This window comes from Lathamus discolor, chromosome 3 (assembly GCF_037157495.1).
Source record: "Lathamus discolor isolate bLatDis1 chromosome 3, bLatDis1.hap1, whole genome shotgun sequence".
In the NCBI taxonomy this organism is placed as follows: Eukaryota; Metazoa; Chordata; class Aves; order Psittaciformes; family Psittacidae; genus Lathamus; species Lathamus discolor.
Genome location: NC_088886.1, coordinates 1,279,042 through 1,302,647, shown reverse-complemented (window position 1 = coordinate 1,302,647; position 23,606 = coordinate 1,279,042).

Below are 23,606 nucleotides of genomic sequence, written 5' to 3'. Positions count from 1 at the left end.
CAGGAAAATGATGGTGATAATTGGTTTGGATTTGGGGACTTTGGAAGGTCAGAAGAAGACTTTCAGTCAGCAACAGTCAAGCTTCTGAAACTATTGGTAAGTGTCTGCTTGTTCTGCTAACAAATGTGGTAAATGTTTTGGGTTGTGTGCTTCCAGAGCATGAGAAGCTTTGCTTTTTGAACTGTTCTCATGGGTTGGTTGCTTGCAAAGATTGTGTTTATTACCCTGTGGAGCTTTATCAGGATGGTTAAAGCAAATCCTGTTCATGAAGCAAGTAATGGCAGTGGCCCTTAGAGTGAGAAAAGTAATGTGTTTTACTAAGAAAAACTGTTGTTAGAAAAGTGCTTATGTAGCCTTACTGTGTAAAGAGGGGGTATAAACTGTCCTCAAATGTAGAGTTCTCTGTTTTCTATTGCTGTAGATAGTAAGCATTTCAGTAGCAGCTCTGAAGCTGCACGTGTTTGGGTAAAATGAGTGGCATTGTTTATAAATCTACTTAATATCTCCAGTAACTTTGTATTCAGACAATAAAAAAAGAAATAGCTGCCTGAGAATATCATCCTTCTGGGTGCTTTGTTCCCATAAGGGAATATAATTGAGAGATAACTATTGAATTTAGAGAGGCACAGCAGGAGAGTCAGTAGAGTGCTAGAAGAGCATTCAGGGTACCAGGAGATGATGAGGGGCAATGAGGAAATAAAGGTAGACTTTCCTCCTGTTGCTCAAAGCCTTGGGCCTAGTGCAGATGCATGGCTGGGAGCTCCTGGACCTCCTGCTGACCAAGGAGCACTGGATGCGTATGGGTGCACACCTGATCACCAGCTGTAGCACAGCTAGATGTGAGTTTCATCCCTATACCTCATTGTAATGTCAGTCCTGCAGCACTTGCCACAGCTGCACGGTTCACTGTGGGTATAGAGAATGTTTTGAAGCAGCGCAGTACTCAACACTAGAAGCAGTTGTCCTGTTATTCAGAGCTCAACACTGGGATAACTTTCCAAATTCAAATGCTGCACATTTGAGCTCCTGCAGTGATTCGAGTTTGAGGCAGATCCTGCAGAACCTGGGGAGAATGGCTGCAGCCACATCCTTTCGTGTTGCTGCATTCATCTCTTGGTGTGAGCACAAAAGCTGCTTCTAGAAACTTAAAATTGAGTATTCACTGAACAGAGCCCTAAAGCATTGGAGGATGTTATAAATGTGATGGTTTCCTGGCAAAGATACGCTAAATGCTGTTGTAATATATATTGTCTTCTAGATCATGTTTGGTCTTAGTTTAGTAATGCAGGATTGAGGGGAATAAATGCAAGGAAATGATCTCCTTCACTGTCTAAATGCCATGAGGTACAGCTGTATCTTCCAAGTAGACTGCCATAAGGTAATGCAAAGGCATTCCCAGACCAGTACTTTCACTGGATAGCCTATTAAGCTGGCAAAGTATTTGGTTAGAGGAGACATAAGCACAGCTCAATGCAGCAGGGGGAACTGTTCACCTGCACATTGCAGATCCTGGGAAAAGCATGTTTGGCAGAGTTTTCTCCAGGATGCTAATCCCAAATTTGCCTGCACATCAGTGTCCTAATCCAGCCCTAAATTAGGGGGAACCAGCCTGGGTCCTATATAAATGGTAAGAAGTGGGGAGAGGGAGAGGACCTGGTTGTTACGTTATGCATAAATGTTATACATATGTGTTTTGGGAGATTTCCTTTCCCATGTTGGAAAATGGCTGTAGCTGCAGTGGAGATAAACCAGCTCCCAGCAAGCACCCAGAGAGAGGGTTATTTCCTTTTCTTATGTAACAGCAGCTTTGCCCCTTATGATTTATGCCTGTGTTAGGTAGAACAGTCATGTAAGGGAGAGCTGTGGTCTTTGCTTGCCATGTACTGCTGCAGAAGGACTGTGATTGGGTTCAGGCAGTGAGGCTGCCGTGCTTTGCTGGTGTTAAGCCTAAATAAACTGCAAGAGGGCTCAAAGCTGGTACAAACTGAACTGTGGCCGTGGATTAAGTTGAGATCTTGCAGGTGTCATGGTGGACCTATGACTGAGTTGTAATCCTATTGGTCTGCGCTATCAAGGGGTAGGTTCACTCATGGAATAAACAGCAAAAGGGGATTTTTTTTCCCTAGTTATCACCAAATAAGTGAAGATTTAATGCTTTGAGAAGTGAAGCTGTGAGGGCTGCTGCTCTGAAATCACTGCATTAGAAAACAGCAGAATTGTTCCAGTGGATTAACAGATTTAATATTATTTCCCAGTGATACAGCCTGCATTATTTATTGCTCTAATCGGTGAGATTCCAGTGCCATAAATAACTGTGCTTGTGCAATGTGCAACTTTGTTTTATGGATCCCCATTTATGTATTAAATTAGATTTACTGGAGATCGCTTTGGCTGCAGTGTGTCCAGAGAGCACACTTACTGAGACAGTGCTTGGATGACCTTGTGTCTGAAGTTCGGGATTTTGTTTGGTAAAAAGAAGGGTTTTATAAAAAGCAAGAAAGAAGGGAGACTGAGATGAGATGTTAGGCAGAATTTCTTCTCTGTGACCACTATTATCAACCAAGACTATTACTGAGTCATCTATGACACAGAATGGTTTGTGTTGAAGGGACCTTAAAGCTCATCCAGCTCCAACCCCTGCCACGGGCAGGGACCCTTTCCACTGGAGCAGCTTGCTCCAAGCCCCTGTGTCCAACCTGGCCTTGAGCACTGCCAGGGATGGGCAGTCCTTTCAGCAAACTGGGCATGTTCGTTGCCTTTCACTGGCCCTTTCACTCTGGCTTTTCAGTGGCACCCAGTTATCCCCAGCAGCAGTGTGAAGCTGACAAGCTCAGCTTTTCCTTGTTTGGGAGAAAAAGGTGGCAAGCACATCTCCAAATGTCACTTACTCATGGCACTAAAAGGAAGCATCTGTCAAATTAGATGATACAAGAATGGCCCTTGTAGTGATTTAAATGATCACCACTTGGCATTTGAGTCGACATGTATCTGGGAGGCGAAAGGAGGCTCATGGACTGCCCACAGCTTACAGTGGCACTGACATCCACATGCTGCTGCTCTGCAGCTGAAGCAAGACCCTCAAAGGTCTCTGCACAGCCATCTGCCTGAGGGACCTCAACACCCAACCGCACCAGGGTAGTGCCTACACATACGAGTAACAACCTGTCTGTATGCTCTTCACCTTATGGGTTACATGGACTGAAGAGAAAAGCAAGGATTCAAGAGATACTGGCACAAGGTGCCCAGAGAAGCTGTGGCTGCCCCATCCCTGGCAGTGCTCAAGGCCGGGTTGGACACGGGGACTTGGAGCAAGCTGTCTAGTGAATGGTGTCCCTGCCCGCGGCAGGGGTTGGAACTGGATGAGCTTTGAGGACCCAAAGCAGGCTGTGATTCCCATCTCACCAGTGCTGCCTATGGGGATGGGTCTCGGCACTTTTTTCCAAAGCTGTATTTCTGACTTGTGTTCTGAGGGCTGACATGAATGTACAAAAAATTCACACTCTTTGCAGAACAGACCCAGCAGACTATTTCCAGTAAATAACAACTTTCATCCTGCTCATCTTTGTCCTATCAGCCTGCTCTGGAGAGCTCACACTTCTAAAAGACGGCTTCCTACCACTTCCCTAGCAGGCAGGGGGAAAGGCAGGTTTGTGTTCAGTTGTGACGTGGTGCAGTGTTGCAGAGTTGCCCTCTGGAACTTTCCCCAGCGTGTATCTGTCCATAAAACAGCAGAGCACTAGAGAAAGAAATACGCTTTCAAGAGGCGATCTCCGACGTTAGGTGGTAGACAGGAATCATCAGTAACTTTCACCCTGCAGCATGTAAAGAGGGATAATGATCTGCAGACACCGCAAAGCAACATTTTATGCCTATTGTGTTGATAGCAGGGTTTCTGGGCTACACCAGTATTACAAACAGTTACTGTCATTATGGTGTCTTAAGAAACGAGTCAGCTAATAAAGACAAAGGGTTTCTTCTTTGTAGTTTTTGGTTCCTTTTTTTTTTTTTTTAAAGCAGAGAAAATAATATCCGCTCAGGTATCTTGGAAAAAAGCCTTTCTGCCAACAAAGGAAAGAGGGGGGAAGCATGAGCCATCAGCACATCTTTCTTTTTTAGAAGAAAGAACAAGAAAATAGTGTAGCAGCAAGATTTGTGCTTATTAAAAGCTAGCACTGGGGCTCAAGGCAACATTTATTAGGCACAGTGGCAAAAGTCTAGTGTGGGATTTACCACTGCCTATCACTGGGGAAAAATAACAACTAATGAAGCCTGCATTTGTTCAAGCAAGTCAAATATCCCATTAAAAACCCTCGTTGCCATTTCCAGGTAGGAAAAGCAAGAAAATACATTTTTCCAGAGGGGTTCTTTGTTGGAAACAAACAGAAGTCAGTGACAACTGTGTTAGGGTGTGCAGGGCTGGCCTTAGCCACCAGACATGGTCACAGATCAGTGCTGGTCACTGCACCACCTTGTTCCTGATAATAATGGGGAAAGAAGAAGGAATGCTTCCCTCTCCAAAATCTTGGCTTCTCAGAGAGGCTTCAAGCAGGCTTCCTGGTAGGAAGCTCTCATGGCACCCTGCCTTCACAGTGCGGCATAGGCAGTTCCTATGGCCAGGATGGGAATCTGCAGCAGAGGCAGGGCTAGTTTGGTTTTGGGGCGATGTGGGGAGTGGGAGCTCAGTTTAAGCCCAAATCTGACACGGGTGGTACCTTAGGACAGCATTCTCCTGCGTGCCTGGTCATGAAGAGGGGTATTTCCTTTCACCTGAGCTATGTGAGGCTTGGCTACAGCTGTAGCAAGGGAATAGTGCACAGCCAATGGCTCTGCTTTCCGAGTCTGCGTGCCAGATAAAACTTGTCAGCAGCTTTATCATGCGTACCTGGCAGGATGTCCAGGGAGGGGAGGAGAAAACAGGGGTTTGGGAATGTGCAAATTGCCCGTGGCTCAGCATGGAAGCTGTATGATTCATACATATAATGTGGGAGATTGGCGGGTCCCTTGGGCTCTCTTTTGTGATGGTCCATGAATACCAGGAGTCGGGTTCCTGCCCATCCACACATACACTCCCTACACAGTGCATTTAGGTGATCATTGCTCAGGTCGAGCACTGTTTCTGACTGCAGAGCACATTCCTGGACTGAAATTCCCAGTGTGTGGAGAAGTAGCAGGAAGAGCTGCTGACTCCAGGCCAGGTGCTCGTTTGAATCACTGCCTGCAAGAAGCAAAAAATGCCCAAGAGTATCTGGCAGCAAAATCCTCTATTATGTTTTGGTGCTGTATTATCCACATTTAACTCGCTGTAGACCGAGGTGACCAAGCTGCTGTATTTTGGTTATCCTCAGCATAAAAACCTCTTTTTTTTCTTTTTTTTTTCCCCTCCATTTGCAAATATCTCTGGTGAGAGAAACCGAACGAAACTTTTCCTTTTAGTAAGGGTAATTGTTAGAGAGGATCCTCCAGTAAAAGATGATGATTAAAGTGTTCTTGTAGGTTAAATTCTGTAGGAGTGAGAAGGCACCAGTTGACTTTCTCATAGCACAAGTTTGGAGGTAAAGAAGGGACACAAATAGCTAAATGTGTGTGGGATACAAAAAACCCAACTGCTTGCAGGCTCGTCCTTAATCTGCTGTTAATCTCTGTTTTAAGGCAGCATTCTTTCCTTTCTATGGCTCAATTAAAACATAAGCCTAGTGCTAAGCTTATCTTTCCAAAGTAGGAACTATTAATGCTCGTCTTTTTGTGCTGCTTTCTATTGGCTTTTGAGCTAAGGCACAGAAGCACCAGCTGAACCAATTAGCTCTCTGAAATTTAATGCTTATTACACACGTTAAGAAATGAAACTCTTAACATACAGTAATGAGGTACCTTAAAATGCAGGAGAGTGGGCAGATGCCATCAATCAAAATAAATCCGTCGGTGATGCTCCCTCTAACATTTTGTTGTAACTATAAAGCGAAGGTGGCCCCAGCAGTGATCAGAATAGAAACCCTCTCATTAGAATTCAATTTGTTTTCCCCTTCCATAGTTGAAGGCTTCTTTCCACAGGTAAGGGTGAATGCACCCTGGGAAAGCCAAATAGGATTAAATGAAGACATCATCTGATTTAGATCTGGAAAAATAGACCTTTTGCTTTTCCCTGCAATCAGCAGCCTGATGTTGCACATTAGCATTGTAAAAAGAGGAAAATAAATCTGACAATTGGAAAGATTGGGTGGTTTAGATAAATATTTTTGTTCCTGTTGTTGCCTGAGACCATATATTTTTGTTTTCAACTCATTAACCTGAAGACAGAAAGAAATTAATTCTTGGGAATGCTGTAATGTCATTACTAGGAGTGGTTTAAGGTTCAGTACTCAATGCAATTCATTTCCCTGACACTTAGCAATAATGCTCACACAGATTTGCATGTAGAACATACAAATATGAGCTGGTGTTGTAGTGGCAAGGATGTTTTGTCCTGTGAGGATGCTGTCATTGCAGACAGTCACGCTTGGACTGATGGTGTGGGTCATGTGGGGGACATCTTACAAGGACTTAGGGACAGGCCAAGGGGAATGGCTTTAACCTGCCTGAGGGGAGACTGAGCTGAGCTCTTAGGCAGAAGCTCTTCCCTGTGAGGGTGCTGAGGCGCTGGCACAGGGTGCCCAGAGAAGCTGTGGCTGCCCCATCCCTGGCAGTGCTCAAGGCCAGGTTGGACACAGGGGCTTGGAGCAAGCTGCTCCAGTGGAAGGGGTCCCTGCCCGTGGCAGGGGTTGGAGCTGGATGAGCTTTGAGGTCCCTTCCAACACAAACCATTTTGAGATTCTGTGCACCTTGGCTTCTGGACAAGCAGGGCTGCATGGGTGGGGGTATTTCCAAGAGATATTTTCTAGGCTACGTACTCTAAAGTGCCATTTGTAGCTCTGTCCCCTCCCCTGCTTTGAAAATATATCTTTGGCCTTGTTTTTTTTTAATCCTTTTCTAAAGCATAATTCTCCCTTTGGTTCCAATCACACTCAGCAGGGACTGAATCAACTCCTGCTGTCTCCTGTGTGAATTTGGGGCAGGTAAGCAAGAATCCAGCAGTACCTGGCTTATCTGCTAATGACAACCCTTGGCTCTGGCACAGAACCTAAGCACATCTACTCACCTTGATGTGGTGACTTTGTCCAGGCAGAAACTGTGCAATTTGATACAGAGAAGATTCATTTGAGCATATCAAGAAGATGTTAAGGAAACACCCCCTGGCATCACCATGATTAAGGTCTCAGTTGGCTTTTTGATGAATCCCTTAAAGGCAGTGGGAGAGGCATTGTGCTGCCAGACTTGATGCAGGAACCCCACAGCCTTCAACAGGAAGGCCAAAGATGCTGTAGAGAGTAGTGCTCATGATATTTATGTAGCATTTTCTGGCCATAATTCATTAATCTGTGATGTATTGTGTGGTCTATGAAAGGTACAGCTGCTTGGGAAAGTGTAACATCAGGATCTTCAGATCTGGTGCTAATTCCTACCAGGTTTGATATTCAGTCTTCCTCAGTTCCCTCTGAACTATCCATTTATCAAGCCACGCTCATTTGGAATGCAGCTGCTCTGCATCTCCTGGGGTCTTACAGATCTCAGTGTGCAGCCTCATTCCCACATCCCTGCACCAGCTCCTACTGCTGCAGCACGTGGTTATCGTGATGTCCTTCACCTCTCGTGAGCTGCCACCCTGTGCACGGTGCTCTTCCCTGGTCCCTGTGAACCGCAGCCGCAGTTCAGCGTCAGGTGAAACACTTGTGGAGTGTGCAAATGTTTCTCTGTTTTTAGACCCGTTTGAAATGAGAGTGGCTCGACAAGACCTGTGATTATATTATTATTCTACTGGCACAGAAACATTTAAAGCGGCAGCATTGTCTTGGTGGGGTTGCCTAGGAAACATGCTTGGTGTAGTTGATGCTCTAGATGAAGTGTTTTTGTGTGAGATTGCAGTTCACTCTTTGGTAGGTCACCAGACAAGACACTTCATCAGCTCAGTTTCAACTGCAAAGCAGCTGCTTTTTCTCTGTAGCTTCCTGCCTCTCTTACCTCCATCTAATTGCTGCCTCTCAGTATTGTGGTGTTAGGATTTAGGGATAATCTCAGGTTAACTTGCTTTCTTCTGAGCTTCTATCAAGTGTCTGCTTGCTGACCTAGCTGCCAGTAGTAGTCATGCTTTATACTCTTAATACCTGCCTCCCTCTATGGACAGCACTTGTCTTATGATGCACTGCAAAACATTTCCCTTTGTGTACCTTTATCATCCTCATCAACAATCTGAAGTTTCAGTTTACAAGGTGCTTTTCCAGGGATGCTGAAAAACATAGAATGGTTTTGTAAGCTACTCATCCCAGCACACAACAAGAGGGTGGTGTGGGCATTGGCGGGGGGTTGGACATGTGGGGGACATTTGACAAGGGCCCATAGGGACAGGCCAAGGGGAATGGCTTTAACCTGCCCGAGGGGAGACTGAGCTGAGCTCTTAGGCAGAAGCTGTTCCCTGTGAGGGTGCTGAGGCGCTGGCACAGGGTGCCCAGAGAGGCTGTGGCTGCCCCATCCCTGGCAGTGCTCAAGGCCAGGTTGGACACAGGGGCTTGGAGCAAGCTGCTCCAGTGGAAGGGGTCCCTGCCCATGGCAGGGGTTGGAGTTGGAGGAGCTTTAAGCTCCCTTCAACCCAAACCAGTCTGGGATTCTGTGATTTAATTGATACAGCTCATTTTGTCCCTTCCTCTTGCCTGACACAAATTTCGATGGAGATGGCAGACAAATGAAACCTCAGCGTTAAACTTGCATCCATGACTGGGGGGTTGGAACTAGATGATCTTAGTGTCCTTTCCAACCCAAACCATCCTTTGGTTCTATGCTAAGCAGGCAATGCATCAGGTTTTTGTTCACATTTTTGAAAGGAATGTAGTTTTCCTATATACTCATAAGATAATGGTACCTCCTTCCCTTTTTTACTTTCCTGGCATGGCTGTTTTCAGTTTTAGGCTCGGATACACCTGACTTGTGCTGCCTGGACTTCCAGATGAATCATTTTAATTTAGATCTTCCCTTAAAAAAATGTAAGAGAAAAAGGCCATGATGGTTTAAATGCCACCATCACCATATATATTGCATCGCATCTCATGTTCTGCTTCTGCAAGGGTCCCTTCACAGGGTCCTCTGAGGACTCAGCCTTATTCTACCAATAGCTCTCTGTGGAAAGCCTGTGCTGAAGAATTATGGCCTCCTTACCAATAAATAGGAATGTGCAGGAAAATACATCTAGACATACATTCTGCATGTTACAACACAAGATGAAGTTGCACTAGGGGCAACCGGATAATTCCCTACAGGCACCATCACAAAATAACATCTATGAAATAAAAAATATAAAGAATAAAATACCTTCTTATGAAATAAATGCGCTTTCCCCCCTTAAAAAAGAGAGGAACAGTTAGGAACAATACAGCCAAAATGTTTTATTTGGGCAATACAAATACAATCAAATCAAAAATATCACAGATTTTCATACATTAGTAAGAAGTTACTGTACACTTGAACAGTTGCCATTTTTACAGCTAACAAAGCTTTACTTTTATTAAAATGTATTTTCCTCTCACATAAAATATACACTTTTCACTGACGTATTTTACATCATACAGCTCTCTGGGATAAGAAACAGCTCACAAACAATGCACAACAGAGGCCATCTTCTCTAAACCCATACAAAATATTACATAGAAGCGAGAAACACCGGTATATCCTACTAGGCTGCAGCCCTCAAATGTCATAGTCTGTTGCTACTAAAAATACTACATGCATCATAAAATGCTGTACATCATTTGAAGTTTGGACTGGTTAGATTTGATCCTAGTTCCACACGGTACTTTGGAGTGAGTGCTAAACACTGAGTTTGTATTAATGGCACTGACTCTTCCTCTGCATTCACATCTGCAAGTGAAAATCCTCCAGTGCTGTTCCTACTGCCAGAGCAAATGGGTTTGCAATATAACCCCATGGCACCGTTTGATACCCAGTGTGCCACGCAGTCTGCTCTGTCTTCTGACAGCATAATCAACGTCTGAAATGAAATCCTTGCTCCATTGAAAATAAATAGACTTCAGTGGAACCAGGTTTTAACCCTGCAGTGATGTTATATTGCCCTCAAAATTACTACAATATGAAAGGAGGGGCAAAGTTCTGTGCAGAAAGACTCCAGCCACACTGCAATAGAGAGCTCAATGGCAGTGAGCATCACTAGAACGTAAGGTTTCCATAAGAGCTTCCCCGGGGACTACCAAGAGCCCTTCTTTCATAATCATTTTCTGCTTTAATTTGGAGAACAGATGCAGGATAAATACCCTCATCCCTGCAGGCTCTTTCTGAGATTTGGAAAGAATTAGGGACTCTGTTAACTTCAGGTTAAACTAATTAAAAAAACATAGCAAAGGAAAATGTCGCTACATTTTAATCCTGGGAGAAGTTCTGCTGTTAACCTAACGAGTGCATTATGGAAAAGCGATTTTCTCTCTGCCCATTGTACTGCAGTGAGGTTACAAGGAAGTTAATGAGTGGCTTTGGGAAAAGAAAACTTTCCATCTATTTTAAAGGGGCTTTTTCTTTAATTGCAGCTCAGAAGATCCACCTGATTACTCAGACAGATACTATGTGTGCTGTAGCATTGGTCTTGGCATGGTCTTTCTTGTCCTGAGTCCCTCCTGAGAGGCACTGAGCCCTGCAGCTCCCATGGGATGTGGTGATGCTGCACTCACCCCATCATGGCACAGCTGCATGCCTGAGGGTTTGGAGGAGTCGGGCTAGCACCAGGGTCCTCATCAACCCAAGGCTGGTATCTCAAAGTGCCTTTCAGACGTCAGCTTCTATTCTTCTTCTCATTCCCACCCTGCTGCCAGGCCAGCTTCACACAGAAACACCCTTGCTACCTTAGCTCATAGCTGGGGAGAACGGAGAACACCCCCTGCCAGGGTCATTTCAGGTACCTTTGGGTAGGGAATTGTTCATCTTCAAAAACTCCTTCAATCCTCACAAATAAGGCATCTGTTTAATTTAGTTACGGTAAGCCACTTAAAAACTAAAATCCTTACCATATCCTGTCATCGCGAGGATTTCTTCAGAAATGAATAAAAAAGAGTAAATATATATATAAGTATCCTTTTTTAATCATAACACAATGTACAATCTGCAACCTGATTCTGGAATAAAATACAATCTTCTAACAGAAGCAACGTGAGCATAAGGAAAAGTAATTCTCTCATCTCTGTTACTTGTGCATTTAGCGCATTAAGATGGCTTTATCTTCTCTGTGGCTAATGCTCAACTGCACCCGTGGGTCCACGTGGTGAGCTGGTCAGGGTAAAGAGATGGGTGATGCCACCAGAGCATGCTCCTGGTGTTGGGTTTGGTGGCCAAGGGCTGCTCTGACCTGCTGGCTGCTGAGCCAGTGCAGGCAGTCTGGTTTCACTCCATCAGCCCTTGGAGGAGCATTAGGAAAGTGCTTTCTGTGCCTCTGATTGATGATGTTTAAGCACAATTTGATGCAGTTGAATTCACGCTAGTCATGGGAATATATTTCTGCAGCAGTGCAAGGGTGACCAGTGTACTGTGATGAATGGTATTTCCTTGGATTCGCTTGGCTTATGCTGTTATCAGCTATAAGCAAGCTGGAAAACAAACAAATACGATATCTGATCTTTTGCCGTGAGCTGCACATTGGGCTCAAAGCAGGAATTTCAGCAGCAGCAGATGGATAAAGGTGTGATGGGTATCGCCCATAATGTGAACCTGGCTCTGAAATTATGTGAATTGCACATTACACAGGAGCACTCCCAAGCTGCACTGGGTATTATTCTTAGATTTACTGTGTAATTTAGGCACCATTTTACTTGAAAGAGCTGCCCGTGCACAAATGGGGGCTGAAGCTGGCTTTTCTTTTATCTCTATGCTGCTGCATTTGTCCTGGAGTAAAATACACTGTTATTTGCTGACAGTTGCCAATAGCTCAGCTAAATGCTTACAGTTCTGAAACTCATTAAAAGTAGGTTGTCACAGTTGATTTTTGTGTAGGCTGATCACTAATAGAATCAGAATGAATTTACTTAATCCAAACTGAACCGAGGTTTGGGGCGTTATATAAACCGATGCTTTCTTTTACAGTCAAGGTGTGTATATGGGGTATCCTTTATACATATAATCATATCTGATGAGGTTTATACTCCTGTCTTGTGTCTGAGTGTGTGAACATGCAGTGCATGCTTGCTTTGGATTACTGGTGTGTCTTACATTCACTAAGGTTGACTGTCGGAAGTATTCTATAATTGCTTAGTATTAACTCATCTGGTTTACTGTGCCCTGAATGGCAGTCAGACACCCCCGTTTGTAGGTTGACTTTTGTTCTTTGACATATATTAATGTAGTCCTTCTACCTCACTTTCTGCAGAGTGGAAATGAGAGGGGAAATCCAATAGTTAACATGTACCAGAGGCTGCGTACGTTATCTACACAGGAAGAGGTAGACTAAGGAAGTAACACGATGATGCTTTCTAGACGCACACCCCCCCCCCCCCCCCCTCCAGTGCCATTACGGATCATGGTTTCACATGCAAGGTCCCCAGAGCTGGCTCTTTCTTTTGGTTTTAGGATAAAGGGGTTTGAACTTTCAGTAAACCTTCTTGATTTTGTATCTGTTTTAATAAGAGCATTATGCTATTGTGGATCATTGCTGTAGTAGAAGGTAGCAGGGGGTTGAAACTAGATGAGCTTTAAGGTCCCTTCAACCCAAACCATTCTAGGATTCTGTGGTTAGCTCTTACATTATACATGTCAAACCTGGCAAATCCCATTCAAAATATTGGTTTGGAAAGAATAGTTTTATACTTGCTAAATAACACCAAGGGCTCACCTCAGTAATTTATTCTGTAATAAAAAGAATATGAGTCTTTTGCAAGAAGCTCTTTTTGTTAGCATTGAACATATTAAAATGAATAGCAAACTGTTTTCACTCGTCAACTTTATACAAAATGGACCTGCCCCTCTTGCATTTTCAAAGGCAGTGTGGTGTAATGGGGTCCCACGGGAAAGCGAAGGGGTCAGACCCCAACTGTCCCCTTGCTGAAATCTTTCCACGTGTGTTTGCTTTTTTTAAGGCTTGTTTTCATAAACACTAACTTCAGTTCCCATTTACTCAGACTCTTCCACCTGGAACCCTCACAGGCCACGTCACTTTGATAGGAAAGGTAAAGCCTCCCCCCCATCACTGTGCCAGGGACTGTTGCTACAGTCTGTCAAGTGCAAACACCAGAAAAGTCTTTCATTTGCCTTCAAGAGAATAATTAGACGGTGAAACGGGAGTCTTGAGCCCCTGCATCCCTGGATTGAGGAAACAGCAATGCTGCTTGTTTTGACCCCCAGGGAAGGTGTTCCTAGAGGGACTGCACCCCACTTGCCCTTTCATCTCCTGTTAGCTGCATAATTCACCAGCACTGACTCGCTTGACGTGGGTGAAGAATGGTACAAGTGTTTGCTTTAATCACAGGCAGTTGATGTGGAAGCTTTATGTTCTGAACCGGTGAGCAATGCTCGCCTTTCCCTCCTGCTCCTTAATGCTTTTTTGCCCTTATTTGCCTGTAAGTAGCTTTGCCATGGAAAGCTGTAATTCTGCTGAGCGATTTCCCAAGTGCAGGAGGAGTCCCGCAGCGTGGCACTTGCTGGATCTCGCAGTGTGCAGCATTACACTGCACGCAGGGTTTACCACTGCGCGATTCCATTTTGCAGTCCAGCTCCCACCGTCTCATAATTAAACAGCAAACTCCTGCCGTGTAAAGGTCAAACGTATCAAACCTGCCAAAACAGAGGCTGCGTGTGGATGGGCCTCTGGAGACTGAAGACCAAAGTCAGCACATACACGGTACCCATTCATTAACTTAGAAATTAGGACTTGCCACGGTAAGCAAATTATTTGCTATATCTGTATCGCAGCGAGGAAGTTCATGCACGCGGCTTAAAATGGGCTTTAGCTTTGTAACCTGTGTCTGTTCCGCTCTTGGATGTGTTAATTTTTGAAAGGGGGGCATTAACAACGCAGTAACTTTGCTGATACATTAGCTTTGATCTTGTTTTCCGAGCCATGTAATCGAGAGCCTGGTGCTTGATAGCCGAGATTGGGTTTTATCTGCCAAGCTTTTCCAGGCTTTTAGAAGCTAACGGGGAGATTAGGTTTTGAATACGGGCTTCATATCCTAACCCCTAATGCAAATCAGTTTCACAGATATGACAACACCCTGCTCCCTGGATGTAATACAAAATACACCATATTATTATGTGTTAGACCTGCTCTGTGGGGGGAAAAAAGAGCTTTAGTGCATCCATAAGTGTTGATAATTCATTCCTCTTGTCCTAGAAATGGGCTTTAGTCTGCCTCTTACTGAACTCATCTGCAGTTTGCTTTGCAAGGATAAAAGTAATTCAGGCCCTTTTTAATAATTTGCTCCTCCAGTTTTAATTGGAAACGTCTGGAATGGGCCTGGCTTCATTCCCTTCTGATACAATTTGTCCCTGCTTCGCAGAGGTCAAAGCAACCCTCGACAGCAGACTTGGATTGACCTATTTAAATCTGGGCTTTCACTGTAATTGACTTTGCACCACGCACACAGAGGGTAAATTAAATACAACATGTAAGTATTAAATGGATATACTTGAGCCTCCTGTTACTGCAGCTTTTTCTAGCTCTGTCCTTACAGAGTGAAAATGTATTATAAATGACCGTGCTGAGCGGAACCTGCGGTGGGCATTGCTGTGTTGCTCTTGTGTGCAAACACACTGGAGGGCCTCAAAATACTGGATTTAGTTGAGGAAATAAAATTGGGAAACAACTGTTTTGCAGAACCTATCTCATGATGCTTAAACATATTTTTTCTGGAATATGGGACAGGATTGGATTAGCCAAAATGACCCTACCTGTCAGCTTTGGCAATGACACTGAGAGCAGGGGCTTCTTTGGTGCTGGATTTATCTGAATTTGTCAAAGGAAAGACACAAAAAGTGGAGCAACAGCATTATTTGAATCATCATGGTGATGGAGAAATATAAAAATGATGACTGCTGAGTAAATGTTGTCTATTAACATTGTCTGCTGGGGATGGGGAAAGAGGAGTACCCATTAAGAAGAGAAAAGAGAAATCAGGTCCCTAGGAAAGCTGTTTTCCTTCTTGTCATAATGACCAGTGCTGTTAACAGGATTTCTAATGGATGTTTTATACTCTTCCCTTATAGTATGTTACTAATAAAAGACTTATTTTGTCATATTCCACATTTATTTTCAGCATGTGATAATGTAGCGGGAATCCTCTGTGCTAGCACAGTGTATACGAGCCATAAGCGCCTGGGTAAGCTGCTTCACAAGGGACGCTGATGGTAATGGGCAAGGCAGCCCATGGAGTGCTAGCAGTGGAAGTACTGATGGATGGAAAGGAACAGAAGCTCTGGGTCGGGTGAGGAGGTTCAGGCCTGGGCCTGGTTCCCACTAATCCCTCGGTCCCCTTGTTCAGTTGGGTCCCTGGCTCGGATGGACCAGCCCAGACATCAGCCTCCACTGCAGTTGTGTTCCCTTTCTGAAGTCCACCAGTGAAACATGAAGTTCTAGGTCTAGCACATAAGTGTTTAGTTCATTTTTCTGACCAAGATGGATTAGAAAGATGTGCTGTTAAATGTTGCATATTTTGCAAGTAAAGCAAAAGCTTGATTGAGTAAACAAAGCTTTATTTTTATTGAGAGTAAGCACCTTTGAGATACTCTAGAGTGTTGTTATTTGGGCATTAGGCATGTGATATGTGGAAATCCACCAGCACATTAAAACTGATCTTGGGCAGAGAGGGCTTTTTTGTTTTATTTTACTATTTTATTTTCATTTTTAATTTAATTTTAATTTTCTTTCTTATCCAATTGTGTTTCTATTCCATTCTAATTTTTATTTAATTTTAATCTATTTAATTTTCAATTTTTATTTCATTTTTATGTTTTATTTTATGTCAAAGCAATGAGCCAGGTCCTTGTATTGCACAAAGCATCTCCACTGACAGATGGCCACTAGACAGTTTGGCTCTTGAGCTGTGACAAGCAGGGCTCTACTGGAAAGGGGAAGGATGAAAAATGGAGCTGTATTCCCTCAGTTGTGCAAATACCACATATTTCCTGTGCTAGAAAGTTCTGATTTATAGTTTTGCCCTCCAGGAATGTCTTCTCTGACACTGGTGTTGTACCACATCATATTGCACTGTCCCTTCATGCTCTCCAAACCGGGATGCTCGGTGCCTGCCCTAGATAGGAAGGGCTCCCATGGGAGCACCATGCTGCAGGCACTCTCCTCTTCCTCCCTGCTCCTCGGGTCAGGCTCTGTATCTTGACTCATTTCTTTTCCTAGATGGATAAAGGTTTTAAACAAAATCTATACTTCAAATCACAGTCTTCACTTGGCAGCCAGTGAGCGCATTATACATACGTGTGGTTTTAGAGCAAGTTATCAATGCAGGAAGATTATTTTATTTATTCCAATTTCACTGTTCACAGCTCAGCACAAAGCCAGGACTGCTTCATAGCTCCTGATAAATCACCTTAAACCCATACTTCCATTGCTTGTCTGGAAGTAGTTTTGTTTTCCTAATCTATTTTTAACTCTAATGTATGTGGTATCATTCAGGTGTTATTGTCACGTTGGGGTTTTAATACTGAGCTTTGTGTTGCAGGGCTTATTTATTCTTTTAAATTGTCTTATCATATGATAATGTACTAAGCCTTTTGCTCTGGATCACCAAGGAAAATACATTTGTGGAGTGAAGAACAGATGGCACCAAACCAAGGCGTTATTCAGGGTACTGCTGTTTACTGCTCTGTAAAATCCTCCCTGTATTAGCAGAGTAATTAAAGTCTAAGCTGGATGCACTAGTACCTGGGGCATTTTTGCTCAGGGCTCAATATGATATTGAATCCCTTGGCTTCCCTATGGCTGCTGCGTAAAACGGGAGGAAAATCAAAAGTCTGTCAGGGAAGAGAAATAATCAATAGTCACAGCCAAAGACCAGGCGGTGCTTGTTTAAGTACAAAGTTAGGAGGGCCTGTAAGGACAGGGCGAGGGGAATGGCTTGAACCTGCCCGAGGGGAGACTGAGCTGAGCTCTTAGGCAGAAGCTCTTCCCTGGGAGGGTGCTGAGGCGCTGGCACAGGGTGCCCAGAGAAGCTGTGGCTGCCCCATCCCTGGCAGTGCTCAAGGCCAGGTTGGACACAGGGGCTTGGAGCAAGCTGCTCCAGTGGAAGGGGTCCCTGCCCGTGGCAGGGGTTGGAGCTGGAGGAGCTTTGAGGTCCCTTCCAACACAAACCAGGCTGGGGTTCTGTGAAACCCCAGAACCAGGCTCAGTCCCTTGTGCAGTTGTCGTGAGGGGCTGAGGAAGCAAAATTGGCTCTGCTGCCTCTGCTCTGTCCCCTACATCTTACACAAAGGTCGTCCCTTGTGGGGGTCAGCGCTTTCAAAGTGCCTGGCCTCTGAACTTGATGGTAGAGGCCACCTTGGGCGAGCAGAAGCGTGACTCCAGGCTGCAGCCAGAAGGCACTGGGTGCTCTATATCCTCTGAAGCCTTTCCCAGCATGGCCCTTCGCTGCTGCTGAAGGCAACAAAAGGTTCAGAGCCGAAGCCTTTACAGCTGCTGTTTCCTGGCTGCTGCAGGAGCCACACTCTGCAGTCAGGCACGAGGCTGCTCTTGGTTTTAAGGCTGGCTTTGAGACGGAAGCACTGCTGAGCTCTAAACTGCTGTAAAAGCTGAAGATCTGCAGAAGGTCAGATCCTACCTATTCTGTACCTAACTTTTTATCAGGACTCTGGCTGTGACGTGTTATGTGACTGTGGCTCTGCCAGAGCAGCAGCTGTGGCAGCGTCCACTTAAAAAAGCACATCTTATTTACAGATGAGGGTTGATGCTGCTTCTGTCCTGATGGTTGTACTGGGGTCAGGGAGGCAGGAATGCTGTCCTGAACATTGTTTTCATGCAGATCATTTCTGAACCAATATCGAGCAAAAGAAAAACACTGGTTCTTCAACTGGCACCTATCAGATTATTTCAATTTATTATTCATATCACCTTTTTATTCTACTGCATTAAAAGAATCTGTTTATGGAAAAGTGCTCATAGAATATATTAGCATTTGACCAGAATAGGGTATTTAATTCTGCATGCAAGCATTGACAATGAAGCATATATTATGCCTCCTACACAGCATTTACTGTCATTATAGTCGCCTACATATATTAAGTTATTTTGTTGATGATTGTGGATGAATATTAGCGAAAGAACTTTGTGCAAAATAAAGCCACAGTTGCCCACCATCTGGGAATGAAGGAGAAAAGGACATAGACTAATGGCTTGGGCTTGCAAAGGATAAACTCACTGTTTTGGAACTATCTCAGGAAAATTAAGGGTTATATTCACTTGTCTGTTACTGGTTGCAGCGTGGCATAAAACTGATGCCTTCAAGGTGTTTCTTTGCTCTGATTGCTGCCCCTGCCCCTTCTGAGGGCATCAGAAAGGGCTTTGGAGGGGTGAAAGGAGACAGACTGGAGCATTTTCCAGCCTGTGTCATTCTGACTGAGTCAGGAGGGTAAAAGATCACATAATCTTTCAGTGCTTTATCAGACAACTGATTTATTGCTGTCATGGCACAGACCTGCGTGAGCGATGGATGAATTCCTCACAGTATGTAAATACCATGTTGGATACCAAGTCACTTTTGTGCTGTGCATTGCCCTCGTGCTACACTGACTGTTTTGTTAACAGCCATATAATTGGTGTCATTGTATTCGAGCCATGGCTCTGTGGGGAGGGTATTGGTGACAAACTGGGAACAGGACAAACTGCAAGATTCACCGCCAGCCTGCTGGGCCTCTGCTTTGCTTTGATTTCCCTCAGTGCTCTGCATCAGTTTGGCTTTAAATTATTGCCTGGGTGATAGCATTAAGCAAAACTCCATGTGTGCCACAAACCATTCCCTGCGTTCAGCCCTTGTGCCTGGGTTTGCAGTTGGATGCGCCAGGGGATGTGTAGGGGTGGTTTGCAAATTCCCTATAGGGCTGCTCTTGAAATCTGCCTCTGATGTTGGGGGAAACCCCTTTTGCATCATGTTTTCTCCTGGCTTAGTCTGAGCTGGCCTTTGCTGTTAGCTCTGATCTTGCTGGCTTTGCCACAAGCTCTGAGCTGACTCCGGGTTTCACCTAAGTGGTAAGACAGCAGCAAGAAGAAAAGCCATAAAGAATAGGTGAGTATCTATTAGGTCGGTAGCAGGGTGGTCTGACAAGCACTGGTGGGGGCTTACTGCCAATGTCCTCTGTGTGACTGAGGAGAAGCAAGCTGTGAAGCTTGGGAAAGGTACCAAGACCTGCACTGGCTGTGATCTAGCGGCTTGTGGGAGGATGCAAAGAGGCTGCTGTTCATGGGGGATCTGCTCTGCTTCTGGAAACACCCAGCTTGAGCTGGCTCACGTTCACATTGGCATCGTCTCCTGATGGCCCTGATCTGAGGGCTGGGAGCAAGGGGCAGGTGTGTGAAAGCGATTGAATCCATAGGAGGTACTGAGGAAATCTGAAGACAGAGGGGATGGAAGCAGTGGAGAAGGAGCCCCCCTCCTGCAGGTCAGAACTGGGGAGCTCTGTTCTGGTTTGCTCAGGTGTTGGCCAGCAGTGCCTGGGCTGCCTGCTCAGTGTTATAGGTGGAGCAAGGAGCTGTGAGCAACAGCACGTGGGATGCTACATCTGGGAAGGAAACCACATCTTGGGGGAACACAGCTATGAGAGAGCAAAGCTTCCATGTCCCTGCTCCACCAAAATGCTCAGCCTCAAGGGTCCTTTGGTGGCAATGGGGAGAGCTGTGCCTCCCTGAGAAACCTCATTAGGAAAACAGCCCTGCCCAGCCCGCTGCACCTCCCCAGAGCGAGGGGCAGAAGCCAACAGGAGATGCCATCCTGCCTTGCTTGGCTTCAGCTTAAACCCATGCAAAGTAGACATCAAAAACCTAAGCCATGTCCTGCGGAATGACCTGATCACACTTCCTACAATAGCTCATCCAGAACAGAGCCTGTGGACTTGACTGGGGGACTGGAGCACCTCCTGTATGGAGACAGACTGAGAATGTTGGGGCTGTTCAGCCTGGAGAAGAGAAGGCTGCATGGAGACCTCAGAGCAGCCTTCCAGTACCTGAAGGGGGCCTATAGGGATGCTGGGGAGGGACTCTTCATTAGGGACTGCAGTGACAGGACAAGGGGTAACAGGCTCAAACTTCAACAGGGGAAGTTCAGGTTAGATATAAGGAAGAAGTTCTTTCCTATGAGGGTGGTGAGGCACTGGAATGGGTTGCCCAGGGAGGTTGTGAGTGCTCCATCCCTGGCGGTGTTCAAGGCCAGGTTGGACAGAGCCTTGGGTGGGATGGTTTAGTGTGAGGTGTCCCTGCCCATGGCAGGGGGGTTGGAACTGAATGATCTTAAAGTCCTTTCCAAATCAGACTATTCTATGGTTCTATGACTTGTGTTTGAGCTTTTGAAGTGCTGAGGACCCTTCCTATGGGTTGGGATATGCAGAGACAATTAGATTTACTCATTGTAAGTAACGGCCACTGGGTTTGTTGAGGAGGAGGACTGGATTGCCACCAGTGACAGAAGAAACTTCACCAAAAAAAGAGGAAAAACCCCAGAAAGTTTGTTTTTCTGCTGGAGTAAATGGATGATTAAATCACCTGAGGGGCTTGATTTTAGATTAAAGAAAAGTCAAGTAATCTAAACTGGCTGGGGTTGAAGTACGTATTAAGCTTTACATGGTATTAAATTCATAGAAATTAAATTCACAGACCATGATAAATGGATGATTAAAGCACCTGTGGGTCTTGCTGTGTGATTCTTGCTTTAAAAAGTGCCAGGTGATCCAAGTGATCTGAACTGGTTCAGGTTGAAGACGGTATTAAGCCTTATGTGGTATTAAATTCACAGACCGGTATTTCTTTAAGCTCTGCTGGCTGCTCATTTTGACCATATATAAAAGACATTCTATAAAACTGAGCAGGAATTAATGCAATCACTTGCTAGCCAGAAGCTTGTTCTTAGAGCAGCTCTGCCTGGATTGCTGCTGTAATTGCTGCTCTGACTGCCACATCTCATCTCCAGCAATTTTCCAAGCGCCAATCCCATCAAAAAAGCCAAAGGATTGAGCAGTTTGGGCTCTGGGAGAAAGGGGAGCACAGGGATACAGATGGAGTGCTGCTGCGATCTGCGTGTTCTTGCCATCCACCTCAGCAACGTGCTGGAAGATTTGCTCAGGAATAAGCCAAGAGATCAGCCACGCGATTGCGTTGCCCTTCCTGGCAAGCCAGGAGCCTCTTTGTGCTTTCTGATTCCACTGTAAATCTCACCCGCTCATCTGTCATGATGACTGATTTTTCTGTTCTAGCTTTGGCAGTATATGGTTTTATCTCCTCAGCCCCCTTCTCTCCCCTTCCACCCATGAGCTGACGTTCTGCTGAAGTGCATGTTGTGGTAACTGTGTGTTAGTTACTGAGTGGAGCTCTAAAACTGAGTCCTGCAAACTAGCAGGCAGCATAAAGCCAGCAGCCTGACAGGCACAGTGTGCCCTGTCCATGGTCCCCATCCCTGGGCACCCCAACAAGCTTTCTCCTTGGCTAAGGTTTTTCTGTGAAGGCCACCAGACATCTCACGAGAGCCAGCATGCTAGAGGAGTGGTACCTAGGACTGCAGCCATGTCCTCAGGGTGGTGTTGGAAAGGTGACACAAAGGATGCTTTATCTCACTTAAACAGGGGAGGTTCAGGTTGGATATAATGCAGAAGCTCTTCCCTGTGAGGGTGCTGAGGCGCTGGCACAGGGTGCCCAGAGGAGCTGTGGCTGCCCCATCCCTGGCAGTGCTCAAGGCCAGGTTGGACACAGGGGCTTGGAGCAAGCTGCTCCAGTGGAAGGGGTCCCTGCCCGTGGCAGGGGTTGGAGCTGGATGGGCTTTAAGGCCCCTTCCAACACAAACCATTCCTTGGATCTACTTTTCTATGATCTCTGGATGCTCGCAGGGATCCCCTGAGCTGCAGCTCAAACCAAGTTGCCTTCAGAGATGGCTTGAAGCCCCAGTCATTTGCAGTGTTATGTTGTGAAGGCTGCTTATTATTTCGTGTCACCCCTGACAAAGCTCTTTCCCTTCACTGTGTTAATCCAGTGACTTCAGAGTGTGCCTATGCAAACTCATGCTCGCTTTGCTTAGACAAACTGTGAATGGTAAATTGCAGTCTGTACCATTGCTTCTGCTGGTTTTCTTTTGCCATTACTGTAACCAGTATTCTACTTTGGGAAGGCATTTACACCTCTTCACAGGGGTTGAAGGCCAGGGCTGATGTTTTATATTCTGTTTACACTATTCTCTATCTATCCCCACAGATACAAGAGGCTTCAGCTGTAGCTCACCCCTATCTGGAGATGTAGGCTGACAGAGGCAGCACATAGCGCTCCTGAGCCAGGGAGCAGGCGCCTCGAGCATCGCTAATGGTGTACAATCAGGTGTGCAGTTTTAAGCAGTGACTCAGGCTTAGTCCACAGCCTTAACACACACAGACTATCGGCTGGCTACTCATGGCAGTGCCTAGAGACTTGTGGCTGTGTACAAGCTGTGCTGCGCATCACTGGCCTTGTTTGCCTTGCTCAAAACCTCTGAGAGCTAAAAATTGAGCATGTAAAGCAGCTTTCCATTTATAAACATGCACGTGGGATGGAGCCATTAGAATAATACCTCTAATGCTTATATAATGCTCTGAATGTCTGTGAAGCACGTTGGAACTAGAGCTGCTCCACAGCCCTGAGAGCTGGGGTGGAGGGAGGCAAAATGCCCTAATGCCCTGTCCTGGGAATGGAGCTTGGCTGGGCAAAGGAGCCCTCACGGCACTGACGTGGGACTGGGGTTATTCAGTGACCTGTTCTGAAGTCCCCAGTGAGAGACAGCCGGCTGCTCCATGTCCTTTTGGTCGGCGGAGACTGAGCCCTTCCTACTGGCCCTGGCAGCCTGGTCTAGTGGAAGATGTACCTGCTCATTGCAGGGGGTTGGACTAGGTGAGCTCTGAAGGCTCCTTCAACCCAAGCTATTCTGTGATCACCACGATGATCCTCCATCCGTTTTGCGTGCCATGGGCTGTAAGAGTCCCTCACCCCAGCTGCCTGGGATGAGAACAGTAGAGCAGTGGTTCTTGCCCTTTCCACCTGTGTGAGGACACTGCTGTGGACAGACAGGCGGGTGATGGGCACCATCCCTGCTGCCTTGGGGCACTTCTGCTCATGGCAGAGCTCAAGGGTGGGGCTCCATGGGGCTGTTTCTCTCCACAACCCACTGTGCTGACCCAGAGCGGGTGTGTGGGGAGCTCCTCCGGGGATGAGGGAGGAAGAGGCGAGGGTTGGCTGCAGGAGAGGGGATGCTCGGGGAGGAGAGGTAGCGGCTGCTGATCTGAGAGCTAAACGCAGAGGACCTCTTTTCTCTTTTTCACATCACCTCAAGCTATTTTAGTACAGAATAGCGTCCCACGCTCAGACA